This window comes from Drosophila serrata, unplaced genomic scaffold (genome assembly GCF_035046125.1).
Source record: "Drosophila serrata isolate PLE 108 unplaced genomic scaffold, ASM3504612v1 contig_274, whole genome shotgun sequence".
NCBI lineage: Eukaryota > Metazoa > Arthropoda > Insecta > Diptera > Drosophilidae > Drosophila > Drosophila serrata.
This window is the reverse complement of record NW_028257172.1, coordinates 69,515-89,423: the sequence shown is the minus strand read 5'-3', so window position 1 is coordinate 89,423 and position 19,909 is coordinate 69,515. Positions and strand designations below refer to the sequence as shown.

The window sequence follows — 19,909 nt, the reverse complement described above, 5'->3', positions numbered from 1 at the left end:
CCACGTTTCTCTGTGGCATATTATGGTTAAGAGGGCACTTCTGAATACATCAAGGTTCTGGCAAAATCATCTTCCTGGCATAAGGTGAAGAAGGCAGTCAGAGTTGTCGCTGGCCGATTCAGGACTCTTTCTTGCACATTTTTTCTGTGAAATAGACACGTTGACCATTCTCCAAATGGACTGCCACGTTTCTCTGTGGCATATTGTGGTTGAACGCATAAGAAATAAGTCAAACAAAAAATAATCATTTTCAAATTAATTTAATTCTGTAATACTTGTTGGTATACAATATTCTTTGTTTCTCCATTCGCCGCGTAAATATAAAGATTTTTTGGTTTTCCGACTCGTGAACACGCAACATATAATTGTCCGTGTGAAAAACAATCTTCATCCAAATCCAGACCACACAACTCCAGAGATTGACCTTGAGCTTTATTTATGGTCATTGCAAACGCCAAACGAATGGGAAACTGCAATCTCTTGAACTGGAACGGTGTATCTGTCGGGATCATAGGAATCCTAGGAATGAGGACATCTTCACCTTTGAAAGAACCCGTTATGATCGTTGCTTCTACTATGTTGTTCATCAATTTCTTGACTGCGAGTCGCGTACCGTTACAGAGTTTCGGCTGATTTATATTCCGGAGCATGATAATCGGCACACCTATTTTTAATTTCAATATGTGTGGTGGCATTCCAGGCAGATCAAGTGAGTTTAGAAATTCGGTAGGGTAATTAACTGCTTCCTCTGCCTCCACAACGGTATCTATCGACTTATATGTAATTTCGTCAGTTTCTATGCTTTTTTTGGATTACATGATTGAGCTGGTAGACATCTTTGTTCTTGGCAGCGAGAATCGCTCGTCCACTGAGCCAATCGTGATTCCTATAATTTATTCGGATATTGGGGAACACTTTTTGGATAAGTTCTTCCTTCGATGTAACTAAATTACAGAAATTCCCGGGCAATACTATTTTTCTCGACGTCTCATTGACTGGCAGCTTTCCGTTCCCAATGTCCAGTAGCTGTCGTGAGAATACGTCGGCTGAGTCATCGTTCTGTAACTGGACACGCATATTCGTCTTCAACTGTAATGTACGTACATGTTTCCACAATATAGAATATTTCAGGCAAGCATTTATCTCGTCAGCTGGTGTCGATCGGGAAATCACAGGCAACGTTTGTCTGAAATCCCCTGCGAGCAATATTAACGCGTTCCCATGCATTGCTCTCAGCCGCTCAGTCTCTCGGAAGGAGGCCCGTTCTTCGTCAGTCATATTCGTAATCATACGTCTTTTTGCTTCTGTATTGCGAATACAACGACCCAATCTCGACTTTTTTGGTGGCATGACTTCGTTTCTTACTGAACCTGAACAAAAAATAAAATTTGTATCTCCAATTTCTTCTTTCAATATGTTTTTAATGTTTGACAGGAAATGCTTTGATTTGTAGAGGGCGCAGTAGTAGGGGCACGGGGAAACGCTAAAAAAAATAGATATATTCGCAACCGCAGATAAGCTATCAACATCAAAAGTAGTCAATAACCGAGCTGGAACCTCAACGCATGTTCTCTAAAAATTTGGGCTTAAACGGTTCAGAACTTTTCAAGTTTCTTCTTTCAATATGTTTTGAATGTTTGACAGGAAATGCTTTGATTCAGCTGGCTGCCTGTAGATGGCGCAGCAGTAGCTGCACTTGGAAACGCTAAAAAAAAATAGATATATTCGCAACCGCAGATAAGCTATCAACATCAAAAGTAGTCAATAACCGAGCTGGAACCTCAACGCATGTTGTGTAAAAATTTGGGCTTAAACGGTTTAGAACTTTTCGAGTCTATGAAGGATGTAGACACGAACAGAGCATTTTTATATATATAGATGTGTATATATTTGGTTTTAAAAGTTTTTTAACTTTAAATGTTGTCTATTTTATTCTCAGTGGAGGAACATTGGATATACCAACTCTTCGAGACTATAAGGACCTGAATCAATTTTTAGGGACTTAACATATTTCAATAAATAGCAATTTAATTTTTAACGAATAAAAAAAATTATATATATTTTAAACGTTTTCTGTTTTTAATGTGGGTGTAAATTTTTACTGTAAATATGGTATTTAACAGTATTCTGCGGTTATCTACAGTTAAACTGTTAAATACTGTAATTTACTAATTTCGTTGGTTAAGGAATTTCTACTGCAGAATAGTGGTTGGATTCACTGCAAAGCAGTCAGTAATGCGATACGTCGTTTTTACTGCAGCTCACAGTAAATGCAACCCAAGATTTTGGGTTGAGGACATTTAACTGCAGAATTGATTAGATTTACTGCAGGAATTTTTTTCTGTGTACTAACACCTAACCCAGACAGGCACGTAGTGCATCAAAGTCCAGAAAAGAAACGTAAAGCTCTTTGTTAACACTATAATTGGTGCTAAGATTGATTTTGGGCCCTTAATTTTTAAATTAAGTCCCGGTCGCACGCGACATTTTAGAACCCGATAAGTTAACTGTAAAACTGTACGTATATTGGAAATGGCATATGTCCTTTTGCATTTAATATTGACTCTTTGTATTTTCTTTGAAACAAAAAATCAAAAGTCAAAGCCAAGTTCTCTTGTTTAAGAGATTTGCATCAAAACAAAACGTGCCGTTTTTATGACGTTTTATTATAAAAAGAACATAAATTGCGTTCACGCATTTTTGACATCGATTATTTCAAAATTTTTTTTTTTAGAAAATGAAAAATTCTTTTAATCTTAATCAATCTGAAAAATTTTTTATGTGATCATGTTAAAAATACTCGTTTTAAAGAAAATTTAATTTTTTGGTCGCAGTGGACCTTTCTGGAGAATTGATCATTTATTAATTATTATTCTTATTATAAAAAAACAAGAAAGGAAGCTAACTTGTATACTGTAGATTGAACTTCAATGACTAGGAATCAATTCAATATAAATTATATATTTTTATGTTAAAAAAGAATGAAGTAATACCTGCTTTCATTTCATTCACATATACTTATTATATTTACAGTTTTACATTCACAGGTTTGAATTTTTTTTCTATATCTATCGCTATAAATTAAATTAAATTTTGCAGAACATTTTGTTTTTATCTTCATTCTTGTAATATCTTTCATGCATTTAAATGCCGAACTTAACATTCGGCGTCTCCAGGACTTGTCAGTACAGAAAAATAAAAGCGACTCGTTCGAGAAACATTATATTTTTTAATTTTCGCTTCCTCGCCCAACCGAATTGAAAACCAAAAAGTTCTTTATCTTGTTTTCCTTTTACTACATTTCTCCTTAATGTTAGTAATCTTAAGATAAAAAGACCCTTAGAAGAGAATAGTAGGAAACTACTTCTGAAATGCTTCCTGACTGATTGCTTTAATAAGAACTAAGTGGGTTAGGATTACAAATTTTAGTTTAAGAAGGCTATTTACGATTTATTGTGTACAAACTTGCATATAAGACTTTAGAAGGTTCGTACAATTCAAAGGATGTTCTAAAGTGGCGCAACAGTAAGGTCAAATAGGATATAGAATTTCTACTCGGTATGTGGAAATCCTATTCTAATCTGTGTATTTTATTGACTTTATTTCTCTCTTTTGCATTTTTTGCATTCATCGTTGTGTCTTCATCGGCCTGCGCTACTGCAGCGAGGCCTATTGCGAGGTGGAAAAGAAGATTTTTTCAAATTTTTTTTAAGGTTTTAAAGACATATTTATATTTTTTTTCATCTTGGACGTTGATGCACTAAGGTCAGTACATTCAAGTGGCCCGTATGACACCAGGCACGTGCCTGTTTGGGTTAGGTGTTAGTAGGCGCGATGAAAAATATAGGACAGAATACGAGGAAATTGACTACCGGCGTGCTGCCAGATTGTTAGCTTGCATGCTTACTAAGTGTGTTAGCATTAAGAATTTTAATTTGGGAAGGGTATCTACGTTAGAGATTAGTGTGTACAAATCATTATAATTTGCACATAGCACTCTAAAAGGTTTATGCAGTTCAAAGGAGGTTTTACAGTGGCGCAACACTAATGGGATATAGGATCTAGTAGTTCTACATGGTACATGGAAATTAAGCTGAATGAACAAGTCAGCACTTTCCACATCACCATGTATAAGGTTAAAAATAAAGGTTATCCCTAGCATCGTTCTACGATTGGCTAATTGCGGCAAGTTTATTAATAGGAGTCTACTAGAGTAGGAAGGTAATCTTTGGTTTGCATCCCAATTTAAACCGCGTAGAGCGAAAAGTAAAAAGTTCTTTTGAACCGACTCAATGCGTTTACTATGGACGCCGTACTGAGGGCTCCAAGCGCAGCATCCATATTCTAGGATAGGACGAACTAAGGAAGTATATAAGGATTTAGTAACATAGGGGTCATTGAATTCCTTCGACCACCGTTTAATAAATCCAAGCACACCCCTGGCTCTATTCACCATAGACGAAATATGATCAATAAAGTCAAGTTTTGGGTCCAAGCGGACGCCCAAATCGTCAACTGTATTAATTCTTTCCAAAGAGCAGCAGTTCAGCGTGTAAGTAGCAAGCTTAGGAGCGACACGAGAGAATGTCATTAGCTTGCATTTCGAGCCATTTAAGTTTAATTAGTTTACACGGCACCAATTACCGAAAAAAATCATGATATGTTCTTGGCGCTGGATAGCCAATTTAAGAGTCTTACGCTATTAAACGAATCTCCCAGGTGCAAAAAACCGCTATACGAGGACTAAATGTAGTTCCAATAATGCTGAAATCCAGCGCTAAAAAAGATTCGAAGCCCGACTATGCCTCTGAAGTGCCCGAGCCGCCGGTGATATCCGTTTTGTCCCCTACATGGTAACAATTAATGACCCTTAAAATCCCCGTACATAAAAATATACCCACCCAGAGTGTCAGGACCGGACTCAAAAATTGTTATTCCGGCCGAAGTAGGAATAACTCTTTCTAGGCCCGATTAGGCCTTTTACGCTTTCTCCTTCTTCTTCGCCTTCTGCGTCTTCAAAAAACAAATCAACTCCCTTTGTATTTTTAAAAAACCGCCAATGAACGTCGATTAACTTGGGGAGCTAAAAGAGGACGTTGCCACCTAGTGAAGATAGCGAGTTATCGAGGGTCAGCTGTTACCAAATAGTGTTGCTAAGTGTGACTCCTGTCATTTGTCAGTGGCCGCGAAGTTCCGCCAGCCATTTTTGATCTCGACCTTTTTATACCCTTGCAGGGTATTATAATTTCAGTCAGAAGTTTGCAACGCAGTGAAGGAGGCACCTCCGATTATATAAAGTATATATATTCTTTATCAGGATCAGCAGCCGAGTCGACCAAGCCATGTCCGTCTGTCCGTCTGTCCGTTTCTACGCAAACTAGTCTCTCAGTTTTGAAGCTATCTAAATGAAACTTTGTAGTTTGCCTTCTATATACTCTCACTCGTATATATGTCCTAACGGGCCGGATCGGACGACTATATTATATAGCTGCCATAGGAATGATGGGAAAATTTTTACAAAAAAAATTTTAACTTTTTCAGTTTTCAATAGAATTGGATCAAATTTGAGATATAGCTATTTTACTATACTCTAAAATTTAGCATAAAATTTTATGACAATCGGACAACTATATCATATAGCTCCCATAGGAACGATCGAGAAATTAATACAATTAAATTTATAACTTTTTCAGTTTTCAGCTGATTTTCATCAAATTTGAGGTAAAGCCATTTTATATAAGTATTGAATTTTGTATAAAATTTCATGAAAATCGGATGACTATATCATATAGGTGTCATACAAACGATCGTTTGATGTGGAGGAAAAATGCAAATCAGTGAATATAGAACTGCAAATATAATATGTATAGGTGAACGAAATGAAAGCAGGTATTACTTCATTGTTTTTTAACACAAATATATATAATAAATATTGTATGGATTCCTAGTCATAGAAGTTCTATCTGCAAGGGTATATAAACTTCGGCGTGCCGAAGTTAGCTGTTAGTTATCTGCGAATAGAGTTTTGTGTGCTTTAAGTTGCCGATAGTTAAATTTTAAAGGCAAAGTTTATTTGGACTCATCTCGCCTTGACTGGGGCATAACCTTAATTCGCAAAAAGAGAGTAAAAGCCAAACTTTGTGCGCCGGCGTCGGCAGCAGCAGTGTTCGCATTTCGTGCGAAAGTCTGATAGTCAAAGCCAAAAGTAACAAAACGGTGAAGCCGTATTTGTGGTATAAGTTTAATGTTAAATTATTTGCAGGTCACCAAAAGAGTGATTTCGGCCACCGCCTTCGCCTTTGCGCCACGAGTATTGAGTTTGCGGCTGGGCGAGGCTGTGTTTGTATTATTTCGAGAATTTTTTCCCGGAAGGCCTCACAGGTCTTTCGAGGCGAACGAGTTGTTTTAGAGGAACACCCTCTGTTGCCTCTGCGGGAAGGTTGCTCCGGAACTAACAAGGAGCAACGAGAAGACCCGATGGAGATCTAAGTTTGAGCTGAGCATTAACGGCGGACGCCTCGTCGAGGAATTCTTCATGTGCTAGGGCGCGCGCATTGGCAATTGGGAGGATGTGCCTCCGCCTCGGTCCTACGCCGTCACCAACGCAGCGGAATATTAGTCACGCATCGTCTCCGACCTTCAGCCTCGGCTCACGGCCCTAACTTTGTCCGAATCACTTTGTCTGCAAGCCACGTGCCGCACAGCCGTTTGACATAACCTCACCTTTCGTTCGCCAGACACAACGATCGCTGTTGGCTTAGCTCTGGCGTGATGGTGCTCTAGACGCTGAGTGTCGTCAATTTGTGCATTTCAAGCGAGTCGGAATTAGAAGCGAACTCTCGCCAAACTTAATTTGGCTGAATAGCCATTTCTACCTAACCTGTAAAACCCTCTTGTTAAGCTTAACCTTAAATGTTTTCATAGCTAATGTACAATTTAAATGGAGCCAACTGAAAGAACAGGCAGAATTGGAAATAAGCGCGTACTTTCGCTCTCGAGAGAGTCGTCGTGGGAAAAAACAAAATGCAGAGAGTCACCAACCAAAAATTAAGAATTTCCATTCGCGTTTCTCAAGAGATTGATATAAAATATTAAGTAACGCTTGATTCTATTGCCTACTAAAGCTAAGATAAATAATTGTTTCTTCTTGATGTTAGTACCAGTACTTTGAAACCGAGTTTGCCAAAAAACTAGAGAGGTACATTTTAGATACTATTACTATAAGTTTAGATCAGGCCGTGGTCATTGATTGAGGCCGACGTGCACTTGAAGCCATCTTTGAATTTGTACATTAAGAAATTATAAATATTTGGAAGAAGTTAAAATCAATTAAGTTGAATTTGTATAGAACTATTAAGATTGAAGGAAATTTTTACTCCTTTTTTTTAAATATTATGGTTAAGGGATGTAGTATTATCTCGTCGGTTTCTATTACTAAACATAGTGCTGAACTAAACTCCAGAAGGAATTAATGAATACCAATAAAACTATGTATTTCTAAGCTTAAATATAACTGAACCGTGCGCATAGGAAGAATTCTAAGGGGTCACCTGATTCCAGCTCGAAGGGCATGATCACAGGATGGGAGGGCATATCGCGACCACAACAACAGCCGATTTTCTTTTGCTCGTTCATATCGTCGCAGCACGCTCAATTCTAGCTATTTATTAATAAAATAGCAAGAGCTGGAGTCGGTACAAACAAGAACAACACCCCCCAAGCCGACGAGCAAGGCCGGACTCTATAGCGTGCCCCGCAAGTATCGACTCTTGGAGTCACAGCCCGCAAACAACTGTTACACGTTACAATACATACATACATACAAGTGTCTTTCGCAGGAAGCTTCCCATTTTGCATTCTGCTAGTCTTTCGTTTGCTGGTTACAGCTGTAGATTTTGAGCTCCGAAGTTTTCCCATCTGTGTTCACAGTATATTGGCTGGATTGACCTATCAGACGTCGTGGTGGTGTCCTCATCGCGGTTGACTTCTCAAACACGTTAGAATTATTTACTTTCGAGTAATGCAACTATGTAAAATTCCTCTGTGTGAAGCAATCTGTCAATGGTAGCTTCATTTTTATTACCTGTTCCTACATTCCTCCATTTTCGCAACTTCCTATTTATTGGAACCACTTTTCGCTATTTAGATGGTTCCCAACATGCGGTCAGGGACCATTCGGTAGTCATAAAAGATTTTAATATTCCTTGGGCTATTTGGTCTTCAATTAATTTCACAATTCGATTCCCTTCTAACTTCTACTTGCTGGCCTGTTCGACATTTAGCTGTCTCAAGCGCTTGCTTCATCCTTGTTTTGTTTCAGATCCGGCTAGAGTTCGTTTAGTTAAAGTGGCGCCTCTGACGTAACCCGAAAATTCCTATCATCATTCTTTCGATGTGACTCTCGACATTGGGACTGACTTACAGAATATATCTGACAATCCTGCCAAAATATCCTCTGATTTCGCAAGGCGGTCTTTGAACATACATATGCACTGACATGGCAACTACCGTGGATATTTTTACAATACCCTGAATTCATTTTGCACTGAATGTGTTCCGTTATACTACGCGTAAATCTCGAATAAGCCTGCGTGGTTTACTAAAAAGTTGAGCTGACTTAAAAATAAAAAATCCAAATCCAATGCCAAATTCAAGCTCGTCGGTTCTTAATTTGCTCTTTACTCATATTTATGAGCTCGGTCAAACTTTACTTTTATTTAACTTGTTTCAGGGTTCACACTAAACGTAAGTCTAAAACAAATTCTTTCTCGTTCTCGTTTGAAAATATTACCGTTAATAAAGATCTGGCAATTGCCAATCTATTTGCGAAGATTTTTCAAACAACTTTTACAAAATCGGATGTCAATAATTATTGAGGAGTCTCTAAGTTGTCGGCTATCCCAAAACGTTCGAAAATCTAATAACTCCGCATTTGCCGCTCTATGCAGATCAGTTATTTCTCTATGTCAACATGGTTTTATTAAGCGAAGTTCAACAACAACAAATATTTTAGAGATCTCTTTCTTCCATAATAACTTTCGGGCAGATATAATCTATACAGATTTCCAATTTACCATTCCCTTATGGCTTGGAATCTCGATTTAATGGATTTCCAGTTGATCTTCGTAATTGGATCTCAAGTTATCTGAATGACAGGGCGCAAAAGGTTGTCTTTACGAATAATTTATCAAATGTTCTCAAGGTTACTTCCCGCATTCCTATTTTCCCATTAGGTCCCTTATTGCTTATATTATTGTGGGAATGGGTCTGGCATCTCCGTTGAGTCAATCCTACCACACTCCAGAAGGAGAAGAATGCAAGAGGTGAAGAGGAGGAGTTCGCGACGAGAATAAGACGTGCGAGCTTACGACGGTTAAAACGACGATTAACAAAAGCAAACGACGCGGTTAAAACCTAACTAAAACTACGTGTATCGATGAACTAATTAATACATAATATCATTAAATACTATAATAAAACTTAAAAACTAGTGGGACTTCTTATTTTAAAAGGAAGCCAATCACACAAATATGGGGGCTCAACCTACGTGATGAAGTGAAATTAACAAAACGACGAAAAAATATAACAAATTGAAAAACGATGAAAAACTAAATGAAGGTGTATGAATTTTCGAATTGTGAAATTAAGAACGATGACGCTACAAATACAACGCTGATCTGCTGCAGGTATACATTTGTAACGACGCATGAGTGTATATCAAAGACGGGTAGAGAAGACGTGAAAAAGTACGACGAAGAGTAGACACGAAGAGACTTATTTAACAACAAATTCTATATTACTGAAGTTTCAAACATGTCTCAACTTGCTGATTTTGATGCAGTTCGGCAGGCATTGAAAACGGAGAAGAAAAAGAATGTCGATCTTCTTCATATGTTTGTGTACGAAAACAACGGTGATCGGCATAACCGAAAACGAATGCGTAATTTCGAGGGCTTCGACTTTACCGAAGATAACGAACTTTTTGCACAAAAAGTGTCGTATGTTTCTGAAAATTTATCTAACAACGATTTTGCTGTAATTTGCAACATATTGGGCTTGCAACATGACAAAGAAGACCTAATGCTCCATATTTTCCGAAACTTGCGATCTGGAAATTTACTAACCGATACCGGCGAAGAGGAAGATGAGGTGTCCATAAATACGTTTCCGTTCCAAAAAAAGTGAATTGCTTTAATTGTGGTGCATTTGGACATACATCTGCTCAGTGTGGTAATAGAAGCAAGTGTTTTAACTGTAACAATTATGGCCATATTTCGAAAGTTGCACAGTTGGCAAAAGCGAACCGTTAGCAAACTCGAGCATTACGCGTGAAATTTCTGAAGAGAAATCGTCGATGTGCAAGGAAATTTTTATGAAGCAAAAGAAGTATACGGCCCTTATCGACACTGGCAGCAAATACAACATCATAAGTGAAGCAACATACGTTAGTTTAAATAAGCCTAAACTGAGTGCTATTAACATAGTTCTTGTCGGTGTTGGAAACAGAGTGAAACCATTCGATTCATTTAAAGAAGAGTTTGAAGTTGACGGTCAAGTGTTTCAAGAAACGTTCTAATAGTTTCATCTGATTTTTTTGACATTAAAGTTTTATTGGGTGCAGAATTTTATAATAACGCCGAGATTCAAATAAATCTCGACGGAATAAAAATAAAAAATCCAAAAAATCACGACTCTGAAGTGAAAATAAGTTCGCTAATGAAAATTGACGTGGAAATTGCAGAACCTGTGAGCATTAACATTAACGAATGTGCAAGTTTTCAAGCAAAACGTGAGGCGAACGATTTGATTAAAAACTATAAGCCAATGAACACAAAGTCAACTAATGTCGTGATGCGAATCGGTTTAAAGGACAACACTCCGGTAGACACGCGCGCGAGCGTAGATTCTCATTTTCCGAGCGGTTCATTATCGATGATCAAGTCGAACAGTGGCTTAAAGACGGAATCATCGAAAATTCCGAGTCCTAGTACAGCAGTCCGGTTGTACTAGTCAAGAAACACGATAATTCAACACGTCTATGCATCGACTACCGGAGGATAAACCAGGTAATCGTACGAGATCTATTTCCCTTGCCGTTAATTATAGATCAATAAGACCGTCTACAAGATGCACATATATTCAACACGCTAGATCTTAAAAACGGGTTTTTCCACGTAAACGTTGAGAAGGATAGCCGCAAGTTTATATCTTTCGTAACCCACAATGGCCAGTACCAGTTCCTAAACCTTAAGTTCCTGCTACAAATGAAAAACAGGCCATATCCAACCTTAAAACAGTTATTCGACGATGTGAAAAATTTGGTTTTATGATAAATCTGAAAAAAAAAACTGTTTTCTGAAGAAAGAAATTGAATTTTTAGGACACGTTATCGAAAACTAAAAGGTCAGTATTTCCGACGAAAAAACCAAAACCGTGACAAAATTCCCTGTACCGTTATACCAGAAACAACTACAAAGCTTCCTAGGCTTAGTAGGGTATTTTCGAAAATTCATCCTTGACTTTTCGATCATTGCGAAGCCTTTGACTGATCTCTTAAAGCACGACGCCAAATTTGTCTTTACTGATAGAGAGAATGGTGCTTTTGAAATGCTTAAGAATTTGATTACCCGAAACGGAGTTGCATACAGATGCGTCGATTGATGGTTTTGGAGCAGTTCTACTTCAAAAGTCTCCTCACGATGGGCAGATCCATCCAGTTTACTATATGAGTAAGAAAACAACCGACGCCAAACGAAAGTTTTTCAGCTATGAATTAGAGATTTTGGCAGTGGTTGAAGCTCTCCGAAAATTCAGAGTTTATATTCTAGGAATGCACTTCAAGTAAGTTAGCGATTGCAACGCATTTATTAAGTGGATGGAGAAGAAAGAAGTTTGCACTAGAGTCGCTCGTTGGATTCTCGAAATTCAAGACGTATACGCCATGCTGACGCCTTAAGCAAGCTAGTTGATGAGCTAATAGTTGTACCACCAGCATTTCAACGCCAAATTATTCGGCAGGCGCATGAGAAAGGACATTTTTCCGTCAAGAAAACCAAAGAAATCATAGCTAAAAAATAGTATATTCCCAGATTAGACTTCAAACCTTTCACATCGATTTCTTAGGGCCGCTCGAATCAACTCAAGAAGCGTATAAACACATTCTTGCTGTCATTGATGGATTTACCAAATTCTGCTGGCTGTATCCAACAAAAACAACATCTTCAAAAGACGTCATCGCCAGACTGGAGGCACAGAGCGCAATTTTTGGGAGCCCTGCCCAAATCATCTCCGATCGTGGTACTGCCTTCACATCTGAGAAGTTTAAGAAATATTGCACCAACGAAAACATCGAACTTCACGCAGTAACGACTGGCCTTCCAAGAGCAAACGGACAAATGGAAAGCCTTAACGCTACAATTATATCAGTTCTGTCCAAGCTATCCATAGATGACCCAAGCAAATGGTACAAATTTGTAAGCGGAGTTCAGCAAACGATTAATTCGACTTACTCTAGGAGTAGACACACGACGCCATTTGAACTACTTGTAGGCGTAAAGATGCGCACCAAAACTGAGATACATATTAAGGAAATGGTCCATCAAGAGCTGGTCCAAATGTTTCAGGATCAAAGAAACGAAATGCGCAAGAAAGCCAAGGAACATTTTCTTGTCATTCAGGACGACAATAAGCACTCGTATAACCCAAGACGCAGACCTGCAGCTAAATATAAAGCATTGTTGCTATAAAGGTGGACTTAAGTTAAGCCTAAGTTTTTTGGTCCTTACCGAGTTACCAAGGTGAAGCCGAAAGATACGTATGACGTTGTAAAAGATATCGTATCTGGTGATGGGCCGAAATAAACTTCTACTTGTGCTGAGTACATAAAGCCGTGCAGTCATGTAGCCACTGAGGACGATGACGACAATGCACACGGGACGAATGTCTAAAAGAATGGCCGGGTTGCGGGAATGGGTCTGGCATCTCCGTTGAGTCAATCCCACCACACTCCAGAAGGAGAAGAATGCAAGAGGTGAAGAGGAGGAGTTCGCGACGAGAGACGACGAGAATAAGACGTGCGAGCTTACGACGGTTAAAACGACGTTTAACAAAAGCAAACGACGCTGTTAAAACCTAACTAATACTATGTGCATCGATGAACTATATTCACTTTATATTAATCTAAACTAATCTATATATATATAAATGCTCTGTTCGTGTCTACATCCTTCATAGACTTGAAAAGTTCAGAACCGTTTAAGCCCAAATTTATACATAACATGCGTTGAGGTTCCAGCTCGGTTATTGTCTACTTTTGATGTTGATAGCTTATCTGCGGTTGCGAATATATCAATTTTTTTAGCATTTAGCCGTGCCCCTACTGCTGCGCCCTCTACAGGCAGCCAGCTGAATCAAAGCATTTCCTGTCAAACATTCAAAACATATTGAAAGAAGAAACTTGAAAAGTTCTGAACCGTTTAAGCCCAAATTTTTACACAACATGCGTTGAGGTTCCAGCTCGGTTATTGTATACTTTTGATGCTGATAGCTTATCTGCATTTGGGAATATATCACTTTTTTTTCGCGTTTCCCCATGCCCCTACTGCTGCGCCCTCTACAGGCAGCCAGCTGAATCAAAGCATTTCCTGTCAAACATTCAAAACATATTGAAAGAAGAAATTGGAGATACAAATTTTATTTTTTTGTTCAGGTTCAGTAAGAAACGAAGTCATGCCACCAAAGAAGTCGAGATTGGGTCGTCGTATTCGCAATACAGAAGCAAAAAGACGTAAGATTACGAATATGACTGACGAAGAACGGGCCTCCATCCGAGAGACTGAGCGGCTGCGCGATGAACTTTTACTCATACAGGTTAATGGTTAGGAGGACCGATTGCAATCATATATTGAAATGTCGTCAGTTGTTTCATTAGTACATTGTCGATATGTATGCAAAAATTGAAACAGAACGTTTGCTGTTCCTCCGATTGAATCAGAAGAAACTTCGGTCCGAGGAATATTTCCATTTGCGGGATGCTGTGATGAATGACCGTAATACAACCAACGTTGGAAAGCTCACGATTTTGCCATCCTCATACATAGGTAGTCCACGCCACATGCATGAATATGCTCAAGATGCCCAGGCATATGTTCGTTGCTACGGCCGTCCAGACTTATTTATCACCTTCACATGCAATACAGCTTGGGACGAGATAGTACAGCTGTTATTTCCTGGACAATCATATAAGGATAGGCATGACATCACAGCCCGTGTTTTTAGACAAAAGCTCAAGTCACTGATGGATTTCATTGTGAAACATGGAGTTTTTGGATCTGTGCGGTGCTGGATGTATTCAGTAGAATGGCAGAAGAGAGGATTGCCGCATGCGCACATACTGATTTGGCTGTATGATAAAATTACTCCAGACGAAATTGACAATGTGATATGCGCTGAGATTCCACGGGCAGAGGTTGATACAGATTTGCATGCAGTTGTCATCAAGAACATGATCCATGACCCTCAACCGAAGTTCACCATGCATGGTATACGGGAAGTGTTCCAAGCGATATCCTCGAGCATTTACAGCCAACACCGTAACAGGGGACGATGGATATCCTCTGTATAGGAGACGGTCAACTGAAGATGGAGGGACTTCGACAACTTTAAACATGAGAATTGGTGATATTGAGGTAGACAATCGTTGGGTGGTTCCATACTCACCACTATTGTCAAAATCATACAAAGCGCACATCAACGTAGAATATTGCAATTCCGTGAAATCGATTAAATATATCTGCAAGTACGTGAATAAAGGCAGCGATATGGCAGTTTTTGGTGTTCAGGTAGAAAATGGGGACAGCAATGCAGTACGAGTTGTCGATGAAATATCTCAATACCAGGCTGGAAGATACATAAGCAGCAACGAGGTTGCATGGAGAATTTGTTCGTTCCCCATTCATGAACGCTATCCAGCTTTAGTTCACTTGGCAGTCCATTTGGAGAATGGTCAACGTATCTATTTCACAGAAAGAAATGTGCAAGAAAGAGTCCTGAATCCGCCAGCGACAACTCTGACTGCCTTCTTCACCTCATGCCAGGAAGATGATTTTGCCGGAACATTGATGTATTCAGAAGTGCCCTCTTAACCACAATATGCCACAGAGAAACGTGGCAGGGTACAGCTAGTTAATACATAATATCATTGAATACTATAATAAAACTTAAAAACTAGTGGGGCTTCTTATTTTAAAAGGAAACCAATCCCACATTATTTATAAACTACCTGCCCAATAATTTGACTAACTCCGGAGTACTTATGTACGCTGACGACGTCATGCGGATTTACAACAGATCTTAATATTTTCCAAACCTTGTGACTTGGTGAGCTTATGACATTCCCTCGTGTCGTTCCCAATCTGACGACTTTTACGCTGTACTGCTGCTCTTTGGAAAGAATTAATTTAGTTGATGAGAACTAACTTACATTCCTTTGCCAATCGCAGAACTGTGATAGGCATTATCTTATTTATCTATATATATAAAAATGCTCTGTTCGTGTCTACATCCGTCATAGACTTGAAAAGTTCAGAACCGTTTAAGCCCAAATTTTTACACAACATGCGTTGAGGTTCCAGCTCGGTTATTGTCTACTTTTGATGTTGATAGCTTATCTGCGGTTGCGAATATATCAATTTTTTTAGCGTTTCCCCGTGCCCCTACTGCTGCGCCCTCTACAGGCAGCCAGCTGAATCAAAGCATTTCCTGTCAAACATTCAAAACATATTGAAAGAAGAAATTGGAGATACAAATTTTATTTTTTTGTTCAGGTTCAGTAAGAAACGAAGTCATGCCACCAAAGAAGTCGAGATTGGGTCGTCGTATTCGCAATACAGAAGCAAAAAGACGTAAGATTACGAATATGACTGACGAAGAACGGGCCTCCATCCGAGAGACTGAGCGGCTGCGCGATGAACTTTTACTCATACAGGTTAATGGTTAGGAGGACCGATTGCAATCATATATTGAAATGTCGTCAGTTGTTTCATTAGTACATTGTCGATATGTATGCAAAAATTGAAACAGAACGTTTGCTGTTCCTCCGATTGAATCAGAAGAAACTTCGGTCCGAGGAATATTTCCATTTGCGGGATGCTGTGATGAATGACCGTAATACAACCAACGTTGGAAAGCTCACGATTTTGCCATCCTCATACATAGGTAGTCCACGCCACATGCATGAATATGCTCAAGATGCCCAGGCATATGTTCGTTGCTACGGCCGTCCAGACTTATTTATCACCTTCACATGCAATCCAGCTTGGGACGAGATAGTACAGCTGTTTTTCCTGGACAATCATATAGGGATAGGCATGACATCACAGCCCGTGTTTTTAGACAAAAGCTCAAGTCACTGATGGATTTCATTTTGAAACATGGAGTTTTTGGATCTGTGCGGTGCTGGATGTATTCAGTAGAATGGCAGAAGAGAGGATTGCCGCATGCGCACATACTGATTTGGCTGTATGATAAAATTACTCCAGACGAAATTGACAATGTGATATGCGCTGAGATTCCACGGGCAGAGGTTGATACAGATTTGCATGCAGTTGTCATCAAGAACATGATCCATGACCCTCAACCGAAGTTCACCATGCATGGTATACGGGAAGTGTTCCAAGCGATATCCTCGATCATTTACAGCCAACACCGTAACAGGGGACGATGGATATCCTCTGTATAGGAGACGGTCAACTGAAGATGGAGGGACTTCGACAACTTTAAACATGAGAATTGGTGATATTGAGGTAGACAATCGTTGGGTGGTTCCATACTCACCACTATTGTCAAAATCATACAAAGCCCACATCAACGTAGAATATTGCAATTCCGTGAAATCGATTAAATATATCTGCAAGTACGTGAATAAAGGCAGTGATATGGCGGTTTTTGGTGTTCAGGCAGAAAATGGGGACAGCAATGCAGTACGAGTTGTCGATGAAATATCTCAATACCAGGCTGGAAGATACATAAGCAGCAACGAGGTTGCATGGAGAATTTGTTTGTTCCCCATTCATGAACGCTATCCAGCTTTAGTTCACTTGGCAGTCCATTTGGAGAATGGTCAACGTATCTATTTCACAGAAAGAAATGTGCAAGAAAGAGTCCTGAATCCGCCAGCGACAACTCTGACTGCATTCTTCACCTCATGCCAGGAAGATGATTTTGCCGGAACATTGATGTATTCAGAAGTGCCCTCTTAACCACAATATGCCACAGAGAAACGTGGCAGGGTACAGCTAGTTAATACATAATATCATTGAATACTATAATAAAACTTAAAAACTAGTGGGACTTCTTATTTTAAAAGGAAACCAATCCCACATTATTTATAAACTACCTGCCCAATAATTTGACTAACTCCGGAGTACTTATGTACGCTGACGACGTCATGCGGATTTACAACAGATCTTAATATTTTCCAAACCTTGTGACTTGGTGAGCTTATGACATTCCCTCGTGTCGTTCCCAATCTGACGACTTTTACGCTGTACTGCTGCTCTTTGGAAAGAATTAATTTAGTTGATGAGAACTAACTTACATTCCTTTGCCAATCGCAGAACTATGATAGGCATTATCTTATTTATCTATATATATAAAAATGCTCTGTTCGTGTCTACATCCTTCATAGACTTGAAAAGTTCAGAACCGTTTAAGCCCAAATTTTTACACAACATGCGTTGAGGTTCCAGCTCGGTTATTGTCTACTTTTGATGGTGATAGCTTATATGCGGTTGCGAATATATCAATTTTTTTAGCGTTTCCCCGTGCCCCTACTGCTGCGCCCTCTACAGGCAGCCAGCTGAATCAAAGCATTTCCTGTCAAACATTCAAAACATATTGAAAGAAGAAATTGGAGATACAAATTTTATTTTTTTGTTCAGGTTCAGTAAGAAACGAAGTCATGCCACCAAAGAAGTCGAGATTGGGTCGTCGTATTCGCAATACAGAAGCAAAAAGACGTAAGATTACGAATATGACTGACGAAGAACGGGCCTCCATCCGAGAGACTGAGCGGCTGCGCGATGAACTTTTACTCATACAGGTTAATGGTTAGGAGGACCGATTGCAATCATATATTGAAATGTCGTCAGTTGTTTCATTAGTACATTGTCGATATGTATGCAAAAATTGAAACAGAACGTTTGCTGTTCCTCCGATTGAATCAGAAGAAACTTCGGTCCGAGGAATATTTCCATTTGCGGGATGCTGTGATGAATGACCGTAATACAACCAACGTTGGAAAGCTCACGATTTTGCCATCCTCATACATAGGTAGTCCACGCCACATGCATGAATATGCTCAAGATGCCCAGGCATATGTTCGTTGCTACGGCCGTCCAGACTTATTTATCACCTTCACATGCAATCCAGCTTGGGACGAGATAGTACAGCTGTTATTTCCTGGACAATCATATAGGGATAGGCATGACATCACAGCCCGTGTTTTTAGACAAAAGCTCAAGTCACTGATGGATTTCATTTTGAAACATGGAGTTTTTGGATCTGTGCGGTGCTGGATGTATTCAGTAGAATGGCAGAAGAGAGGATTGCCGCATGCGCACATACTGATTTGGCTGTATGATAAAATTACTCCAGACGAAATTGACAATGTGATATGCGCTGAGATTCCACGGGCAGAGGTTGATACAGATTTGCATGCAGTTGTCATCAAGAACATGATCCATGACCCTCAACCGAAGTTCACCATGCATGGTATACGGGAAGTGTTCCAAGCGATATCCTCGATCATTTACAGCCAACACCGTAACAGGGGACGATGGATATCCTCTGTATAGGAGACGGTCAACTGAAGATGGAGGGACTTCGACAACTTTAAACATGAGAATTGGTGATATTGAGGTAGACAATCGTTGGGTGGTTCCATGCTCACCACTATTGTCAAAATCATACAAAGCGCACATCAACGTAGAATATTGCAATTCCGTGAAATCGATTAAATATATCTGCAAGTACGTGAATAAAGGCAGTGATATGGCAGTTTTTGGTGTTCAGGCAGAAAATGGGGACAGCAATGCAGTACGAGTTGTCGATGAAATATCTCAATACCAGGCTGGAAGATACATAAGCAGCAACGAGGTTGCATGGAGAATTTGTTCGTTCCCCATTCATGAACGCTATCCAGCTTTAGTTCACTTGGCAGTCCATTTGGAGAATGGTCAACGTATCTATTTCAAAGAAAGAAATGTGCAAGAAAGAGTCCTGAATCCGCCAGCGACAACTCTGACTGCCTTCTTCACCTTATGCCAGGAAGATGATTTTGCCGGAACATTGATGTATTCAGAAGTGCCCTCTTAACCACAAAATGCCACAGAGAAACGTGGTAGGGTACAGCTAGTAATTTATATACTGACTTATTTGATATGTTCAATTTCCACGTACCCAGTATAAATACTAGATCTTAGTGTTGCGATGTGGTAGAACATCCCCTTTGAATTACATGTGCCTTTTCGAGTCTTTTATTTGCAAATTATAATTATTTATTATTATTTTTTTTTTTATTTATAAATTTTTAAAACAAAAATTTCGAAAAAAAAAGTTTTTTTTTTCAAAGTGCTCCCATTTGTTCAAAAAAAAAAAAAAAGTTTCTAAAAACGGCTACGTCATGCTATAGCCATACGTATAAAGTTTATAAAAAAATTTGGTTTTGTTTGATAACAAAAAAAAATCCTTTTTTTCTATATATCCGCCATTCGTAAATATTTTTTCTTTTAATAAGTATTTTTTAGTTAACCATATGTACTTTGATGAACTAATAAATAAAACGGTTTATTCTTAATAACTTTGTTAAAATGAATTTTTTAAAAACTCTTAAATTTCAGGCGTTCAGGGT

The 19,909-nt window shown here is 39.0% G+C and overlaps 1 long non-coding RNA gene across 1 annotated transcript; it reads right to left on the bottom strand.

Moving 5' to 3' along the window:
* Positions 1-244: 244 nt before the first annotated feature.
* LOC147643428 (uncharacterized) lies at positions 245-1,690 on the bottom strand. The gene is made up of 2 exons (XR_015272125.1): positions 1,105-1,690; positions 245-1,026 (listed from the first exon to the last, which is right to left on the bottom strand). It is a non-coding gene; the product is annotated as an uncharacterized LOC147643428 (long non-coding RNA).
* Between the last annotated feature and the right edge of the window lie 18,219 nt (positions 1,691-19,909).